General features: G+C 37.0%; 1 non-coding gene across 1 annotated transcript; it reads right to left on the reverse strand.

Annotated features, from left to right (window-relative positions):
- Positions 1-1,732: 1,732 nt before the first annotated feature.
- Positions 1,733-1,864, reverse strand: LOC131751711 (small nucleolar RNA SNORA42/SNORA80 family). The gene has a single exon (XR_009334276.1). It is a non-coding gene; the product is annotated as a small nucleolar RNA SNORA42/SNORA80 family (small nucleolar RNA).
- Positions 1,865-9,145: the final 7,281 nt, after the last annotated feature.

Below are 9,145 nucleotides of genomic sequence, written 5' to 3' on the forward strand. Positions count from 1 at the left end.
AGTATAAAGGAAAATCTTAGAATTCGAAGCGGGGAGTTTTTCCTTGGCAAGCCAAACCCATGCTCATTGTGGTTGGATAACCTAAATGCTACTTGGATAAGAGAAAATCTCAGCTGGTTCCAGGTTCCAAACAAATGATTGCCGGGTGGAGCAGACAAATGAAGAAATCTTCTGCATCTCCACATTCAGCGTAGCCATCCTGAATATTCCTGGGCTAGCACCGCTAGCCGATACCAATTATGAAAACTCCAGGATGTCACAGGATGTTCAGGCCAGCTGTTTAGTGTGTCTCGTTGTCTGAGTGATTAATGTACTAGTTGAGACTGGAAGAGACAAGAACAAGAAGGTCATGGAAAATTCTTTCCTACCTTATTTGTTGTTAAATGTGCTTCTCACAGTTATTTTACCTCTGGGAGCATTTCTGACTTCTTTGACCAACTGGCCACGAGTAATATATATTACACATATTCTCCCATGTTTACACCAGCAAATGTTACAATCTTCAAAGTTTGCAGATGCTTTTTAAGTTTCCCTTTTAGAAATGATTTGTTATTGAAGAAAAGAAATATCCCTTGATTCTCTAGAGGACCTTTATTTACCCTGAACATAAACGCATGAATTAATAATCTCAACAGCAAGACCTATATGTTTAAAAATGAATTAAAATAAACCTACTCATTGCTTCTTTTATTTTTACAAATAATTTATGGCAAAATTATGCCTGTATTAAGTATAGCCATTAGTGCACCTGTTTTTTTAGGTCAATGCATTATTGATTAAAAGAAGATTAAAAGCTAGCATTTATTGAGTACTTACTACCATCCAGTCTCTTAAATTATTTGATTTAATACTCATGGTTAAGGTGTGTATTTTAATTTCTATGTTAAAGGAGAGGAAAGGGAGGCTCTTGTTTTTCAAACTTGGGCAAGCTAAGTTGCCCAAGTTTGAAAAACAAGGTTGACTCCAAAATAAGAAAAATTTTCTGTATATCTTGTTACTTCTGGTCTCTATCATTTAAATATGTCAACAAACAAACAATAAAACAAAAAGAGGTATAACTGTGAGGTCTGGTGTGATCTAAGCAGTGGATTCCAAACTTGGTTGATTAACAAACTTAGAATTTAAAAAAAAAATCCTTTTCGTTGATTCTCTAGGTATCAAATTGTTTATTGGGGAATGCTAAATATGTTTTTGAAACTAATATTTTTCTTGGTCTAGGCAACATAGAATGCTAGAATTAAAAACACTAAGATGATTTGAAAGCAGTATGCTGAAATTAAAGAATTATTCAAATAAGAAATCAATCTGAGCTTAATACTTTCTCCATAAAATTTGGAAAATAATATTTGGATTTCCAATGTAACCTAATATGTGCCCAGTCTGTTAAGATTTATATAAAACTTCAAACTTGGCCTTAGAAGAAATATTCCTTAAAATTAAGTTTCCACATACTTATACTGGCTATGGCTATGCCTCTATTAAATTGCTTGTTCAAATCTTCCCTTGATTTGCATCCTGTTGTCTTTGCTTCTTCCATAGCTTTAAAATTCAGTATTAATTTTCCTTTAAAATAATTTTGCCTTGCTTATTGCCACTGAAGTTTGATAAGCATTCCTGGGATCTCACCTTGATGGCAACTCAGCTTTTAGCACCTGACGTCAAGCAACTAAGGGTAAACATATGACCAGTCTGACCTGGCTTCTTTTTTTTTTTTTTTTCCCCTTTTCTTTTCCACTGTGCAAACCACTTCAGTGCCTGTGGCCTACAGACAGAGGCCAGGCAGTGGTTCAGGGCCAGTTTGCTCTGACATGGGACACGATGAGAGGTCCAGGGGGACGGGCTTGCCATATATCCAAACCCATGCATTGACCTGGCTTCCTTAACCTTGTATCTCATTACGGTTCCCTAGAGGTGCCATTCTCATTAAGGATTTTACTTGTGATGCAAGGACCAAATGGATCAAATCAGATCCTGTAAAAGAACCTTGGAAAAATAAAAAGTGAAATATGATGCTAAATGGTTAGCATTGTATTAATAGCATTTTGGTTGAATTCTTAGTAAAAATTAATATCTCCAGAGTGTATGAAACTATATAGGATAAATTACCTGGTTTCTTCTACAAATAAATTGCTTGAAAGAAGGAGGATGAAAGCAGAATTTAAGGATTAAAAGATATTTTAAAAGACATTGAAAACATCAGGCAAAACTAATGAGAGGTATTACATGTAAAATAGATATTATTAATGTTTTAAATATTGGATGTATATGGAGCTTTATTTATATACAATTGATGTTCCTTTTAAAACATCACAATTGAAAACGCTAGAAGGAGTCTATCCGCATCAGGTTTGGGCTAATAAAATCATATGAGAAGATAAGTGGAAAAAAGGCTAATATTAATAATATTCAAGAATACTATGATTTAGGTAGAATAATTAGACTGTATTGTCCAGTAACCTCCATTTTCAAAAACTTTTAATGATTAACTCTCTTGATTGTCTGCCTGGGAAGTAAACATACGCACAGTTGACTTTATCAATTCTCCAATCCAGGATTCACATCTGCAGTATCTGGTAATTTGAATAGACAGACATATTTGGTCAATTAAATCAGATGTTTTCTAAGTAAAAGTCTTAGGATCATATAATGCAGGCATTGAAGGACCCTTGGAGAACATAACTGAATTTTCTTAATTCATGTTTTTATCATTTATAATACACAATCTCTCAGACTGGTGTGTAGTATAAATACACTCATGGGTTAGGTTAATTCGTTACCAAAGCAGATCAGACCTTATGCCATCTCTGCACTGTGGCATAGTCTGAGAAGTCTGTGTGATGCAGTGCTGATTTGGCAGGGTGATTTGCCTGCCGTCATGAGGTTTGACCTCACTTAGAAAGCAATGATTTTATTTTACATGTTCATTGATAAACAGAAATAATACCTTGATAAAAGCCTTTTAATTTCATAATATGACTTCTACTTTGGGAAATCACAGGATGCTGCAGATTAATGTGTGCAATTGGAAATACATGACATAATGAAACCAGGTGAGATGATGGTATCAGATGAGCTAAATATTGGTCAAATCTCCCTTTGCTCTGTGTTGAATAGGAAAAAAAAAATCATAAGCCTTCCTTCAAAAAAAATTTCACTTTTTTTCACTATATCTTTGGAAGTGTTCTAAAGATACACAAGCACTAAATACTGTATTAGATATTTTCCAGTCTCTCAAATTTCCCATTAATAGATACAAGGAGATCCAGGTGTCCAAAATCAAAATGAAGTAAAAAACCAAAAAGCAAAAACAACACAAAAAATTCAATATTAGGCCAGAGATAAGGTCCATTCACCAGTAGCGGTGCTTAGGCAGCAAGGCAGTAAATCAGTTTACCCACTGAAAAGGATAATAAAAAGATGTTTAAAAAGAAACGTCAGGAGAAAAAAGAGCATTTTTTACATAAGAATATAGAAAAGAAGAAGCTAAAAGGGTATGATATGTAAATCTTGGTTTTACCCTTTTCTTTTGATGCCATCACTTTCCTAAAAATATTTCAGTTTAGTTGCCATATATTGCACCTTATGTTAATCAGTTGCTTCAAGTACAAACCTAAGAGTGGAGTTAAGCTGAAAATCAACATGAGGGCTGTTCTTGGGTTGATCTGCAGTGCGTGTGTGTGCACGTGTATGTATGTGTATATCTGGGTAAATATATTTTTAATGGTGGTATTTTATCTACTTAAACTCATCATTTGATAACAAAGATTAATGCAAGAATAGAAGATGATAAAAATTGAATTTTATAATTTATAAGAAATACATACTCATATTTCTTTTTGAAACAAACAATTGAACCATTGGTTTTAGCTAAAGCAGTTTGAAAAACTTAAAGAGAGTAAATTGATATTTAATTATTTTAAAATAAGGAATTTCGATTTAGAAAGTGAGATACACAGCTTCCAGTGGCTGGCCAAATTAAAGTTTGGATTTTTCATTAGTTGCTTGCTATTTTTCAATTATTTTCAGTAATGTGTGGTATATGAAGACTCAGCAAGATACAAGGCATGCTTTGGGAATTAGTTTCTTAAGGCACCATGTACTTGGAGAATCATGATAATCCAAGTAGATGTAGGAGGCCTTGAGATTTCAAATGCTCACGTGTATCTCCTGACCTAGGAGAAAACACCCACATATGAAAACCATCATAGCCTTCCCTCAATAACACACTCTATGTCTAAGGAGTGGATTGTGATATTTTGGAAAACTGTACTTTCACTAGCAGTCTTGTGTCTGTTGGCTTGAAACGTTTGCTTCAGAGTTCAGTAAGCAGAAGTGAATAGTTCCGATACCAGCCTGTTAGGTACTGGGCCACAAAGCAGGAGGTGAGTGGCAGGTGAGCGAGTGAAGCTTCATCTGTCACTTTCCATGGCTCCCCATCACTTCGCATCGCTCGCATTACCGCCTGAACTATCCCACCGTCCCGTCCGTGGAAAAATTGCCTTCCACAGAACCGGTCTCCGGTGCCGAAAAGGCTGGGGACCGCAGCTCTAGACTATGGAGTCTACTGATCTGATAATGTATTACAGTGTTAAATCATTCAGAAGTGGCTAGCTAAACTGATATAGGTACAACCTGACTTATGGATGAGAACCCAAGTTGCAGATGCTATCTTGTGTAGATGTGTTGCCATCCTCCAGGTCTCAGCATATACCCTAAACAAATGATGCTGTGTTCTCAACAGACAAAACAGATGCGTCAGGGGGTCAAAGAGTGAAAATAAGAGTGTCTCTTTTTACCATCAGTTCCAGTGGCCCCCTTGGGGAATCTGTGTATTTTCCCCAGAACTCTGGGCTTTGTGAATTTAGAGATTCTAATTTCCAGAAGGGAATGTTTTACAACAGGAAAATCCCATGAAACTTTAAGCCATAGCTTCCAAATTCTGTCACTTTGGGCTCCTTGTGCCAAGAGACTACCTGGCAAGGAGAGAAATCACCACTCTGGCAGACATAATTAACCCTGATCATCAGGGAGAGGTTGTTTCCTGACAGGTGCAGGGAAGAATATATTTGACCTACAGGTGATACACTCTGATGTGTCTTCTTATTCCCAAGCCTAATTATGATGGTAAACAGGTAAATTTAGCAGCCTTGGCCTGAGAAAGCTATGCTGACCTAATGGTTGAGGGTCTGGATGTCTTCAGTAGTTTCTAGCTGATGCTGAGGGTAATGAAAAATTGGTAGAAAAGAAAGTATGTTGAGAATCAGCTAAGGACTAAAAAACTCTGAAACCGAACTCCTCCTCTTTAGACAAAATAGAAAACAATATATACATATATATACATACATACATACATATATATATATATTGCAGTGAGAAGGGGCTATAGTTGATCCACTAAACTTTCTCTTGTAAGTTTTCCTATGAAAGAGACTACTAGACTCCTGAAAAAAGTTGTTCTTAAAATAGCTTAAGCAAGGCTAGTGAATCCAAGTAGAGTAAGGGATGGATCATAGAGGATTCTTTTGGTAGACCACCCAGATCTTCCCCTTTTACAGAACTAAAGCTAGCATTCTACCTGTAGATGGCATTTTTGGTGATCTGACAACTCTGAGATATGCCCTCTATGGAAATTACCCTCAACTGAATTGAGCCACTTATGCTCTCTTCCTAGGCAGGAAGTAATGAACCAGCCTGAAACTGTTGATAATGTAGGGATATAATGGTGTGGGCCCTTTGCCTCAATGCAGATGACTCTGACCCATTATTCCAGCTGCAGAGCTCTTTGGGGATCAGTTGAAGTCTTTGTGACTGTATTGCAAACCACTATTCTCTTTACTCAATCCTGTTCTCCCTTGAGGACACAGGTGCTGATCTTAAGAGTACTTCCTAGTACATCTCCTAGGTACCAATCTACATCTCAGAGTTTATTTCTGAACTACCTATGGACAGCCCAATGGAAAATAAGAGAAGGGTGAAAAAAGAGAGTAAGAGCAACATAAAACTTGAAGCAATGGGTTCAAAAGTCAGACTTGCCTGGTGTTGCCAATGTGTTAGCTCCAGAATAGATGCTGAGACAGAATTTGACATGCGTGATATTTGTTAGGGATCGACACCTTGGCCAATCCCACTGGAATGTTTGAAATATTGTCCGACTTTTGCTGGAACTGTCAGTCTTTTACATGCTTTCATCAATTACTGGATATGGGCAGCTCCAGGAGGAGTGTGCCCTTGGGAAAGGCAGTGTGGCAGCTGAGACAATCCCTGAAGAAGCTGTCAGCTGGATGCTGTCTGCTGTCAGCACTCCCAGCACTTGGGGCAACAAATCTTCCTTTGAAGGAGGGAGATTTTGTCTATGTTTGCCACATCAGACAATGAATTAAGGCTCTAAAATTTAAAATCGTTTTGATCTTGGGCAGATAATCACTTAAATTTTATTTTCTTATCTATAAAATAAAGAAGTTAATCATATGGTAATACCTAGCTTTTTGGTTGTGAGAATAAAATTAACACACATGAAGTATGCTTTATAGGCTTATGTTGCTAGGTGCTTAATATGGCTTAGACTTGTTGTGGCTATGATTATTCAATAATTAAAGGGACTTTGTAAGTCACTAGTTAGAAGAGTTAAAAGATAGAAGAAGAAATTCCTTTCTATTCTAACAGGAATGTTAACTGAGCATAGAGCCGATCAGGTTGTTAGGAGCGTTACTCAAGTTCCTAGGTAGTAGTGTGCTTGCGTGAACTGCAGGGCTCTTTACAATACAGGTTTTGAAATCCTTTCTATAGAAATTCTAACACTATATGTCTGGGGATGTATCTAAAAGGTTTTACTTAAAAAATCTGACCAAGTGATTTACCACGTTTGGATACTACTGCCTTAATGGAACAACTATCCTGTCTCCAGGTAAGTGTTTGACCTCTGCCATTTTCCATGTGAACTGTATATATAATAAGTGGATTCAACCTAGTACTCAAGTTCATTTCATGTGCAAATCTACCCACACTCTGTTATCTTACTTGTGAATGGTGATAATGTTACATTGTTTTATATCTCAGTGTTGCCTGTGAAACAATAAGAAATGTATATATTAATCGCTGCCCCCATTTTCTGACACAGAGCTAAAGAACTTTTGTTCTAACAGTTAGTCTTTGACCCCAGTTCCTAACACAGAGCTCCTAAAACCTTTTAAATTTCTGAGTGATAAAAGCAACTTACACTGAGCTTTTAAATCCCTTTAAATTTCCTGAGTGATCGGAGCATCTTTTGTTCTAATGAGATGACTCTTTGTGGGCTCCTGGATGGGCCCTACTCACCAGAATGACCAAGCCATAGTTAGAAGCTCAAAACTTTAGACCACTCCACCTCCATCTTCCAGGAAAGGGAGAGGGGCTGGGAATCAAGTTAATAATCAATCATGCACGAGTGATGAAACCTCCATCATCATAAGGCTTTAGAGAACTTCCAGGTTTCTGAACACATGAAGTGGGACTGCTGTCAATGTCTCACTGTTTGCTTTGCCCCTTTCCCCTATGGGAACATTCTTTAGGCAAAGATGGCAGTGTCTTCGTACCAGGGAACTGGAACTAATATATTTCTGCATCTCATGCTACTGCTGCCAGTGTTCCTGCTGCCCTAGAAGTCCAGCCTCAGCTGGAAAAGTGGCACTGCCTGGATAGGGCAAGGCAGCTCTGCACCCCTTTTCGTATACCTTGCACTATGTATCGCTTCCATCTAGATGATCATCTGTATCCTTTATCATAACCTTTTATAATAAACTGGTAAATGTTAAATGTTTTCCTGAGTTCTGTGAGACATTCTAGCAAATTATCAAACCCAGGAAAGGGGTTGTGGGAACCCCGATTTATAGCTGGTTGGTCAGAAATACAGGTGACAACCTGGGACTTGTAATTGGCATCTGAAGTGTGAGGGGTATAGTTTGGTAGAATTTGGTGCTAACTCCATAGAGAGTGTCAGAATTAAATGGTATTATAGGACACCCAGCTGGAGTTGGGAAGATTTGCTTGATGTATAGAAAACCCACATATTTGGTGTTAAAAGTGAAGTGACACAAAGCACGAGCATAGCGTGAGTAAAAGAGAAATACACAGGAGACATGAGTTTCAATGCTACTTAGCTAGGTAATTTCTGCAAACTCAAACCGATCTTCTTAAAAGAGCTGCATAATGTCTAGACTAAAGTCTACCATTTTGTAGCTGCTATCCCTCTCTCACTTTATATTACAGTTGGCTTATCTTCTCTACTTTATGGAAACATACCTTAGGCAAGGATGGGGGTATCTCCTTATCGAGGAACTGGACCAAATACATTTCTGTGTCTCAGGCTATGGCCCACTGCTGCCTCTCTGACAGCCCAACCTCACCTTGCTGTAAATAGCTAACTCAGAGCAACTTCTTTTCTATGATATGAGCTATATACAAACTATTGAAAATATGTTCTTTGACTATTGAAGAAATCTAGGTAGAGTGTAAACTAAAACAAAGGTAAATTATTAAATGTCACCTTTCCAAACTTCATCCAAATATTTCATGAAAGCACTATTTTCTAATCCAGTCAACCAAACTCAAATCATTTGAACTCATTTTGAAAACCCTTTTTTATGTACATTCCCTTGAATATTTATTGATATATATACAGAAAAAAAAGTAAAACCTTTATATTACTCAGAACAGGGGAAGCAATTATAATTAAACTTTTTGTTTGCAAAGCTCTCCAAGTACTATCAAGTCTGAAAAAAGCGCAAACTCAACTTTTGTCTCTATCAGTGAAGGTTACCTTTTGTCCGCAGAAAATTGTATATGCAAATAGAAAGAATGTAAGAAAATTCAAACGATTTTACCACTTTCACAAGACATTTTTGAATGTTCCCCAAGTGTATGCAAATAAAAACAAGCATTTTGCTCCTATATATTCTTAGCTCTTTTATTGAGTGATAGGTCCTCTGTCAATAGTTTGGCACTGACACATTTATTGTCACAAGTTGTAAGAGTGATTCTGAAGAGAGTCCTCGGTATTCTTTGCATCCAAAGTCACCTGCAGACATTTAAAAAATACAGATTCCCACATACCTTCTATTACATGTTCTGATTTAATATAGTTTAGAATGGTTTAGTGTATCTGGTAATT

Source organism: Kogia breviceps, chromosome 2, assembly GCF_026419965.1.
Source record: "Kogia breviceps isolate mKogBre1 chromosome 2, mKogBre1 haplotype 1, whole genome shotgun sequence".
Lineage (NCBI taxonomy): Eukaryota > Metazoa > Chordata > Mammalia > Artiodactyla > Physeteridae > Kogia > Kogia breviceps.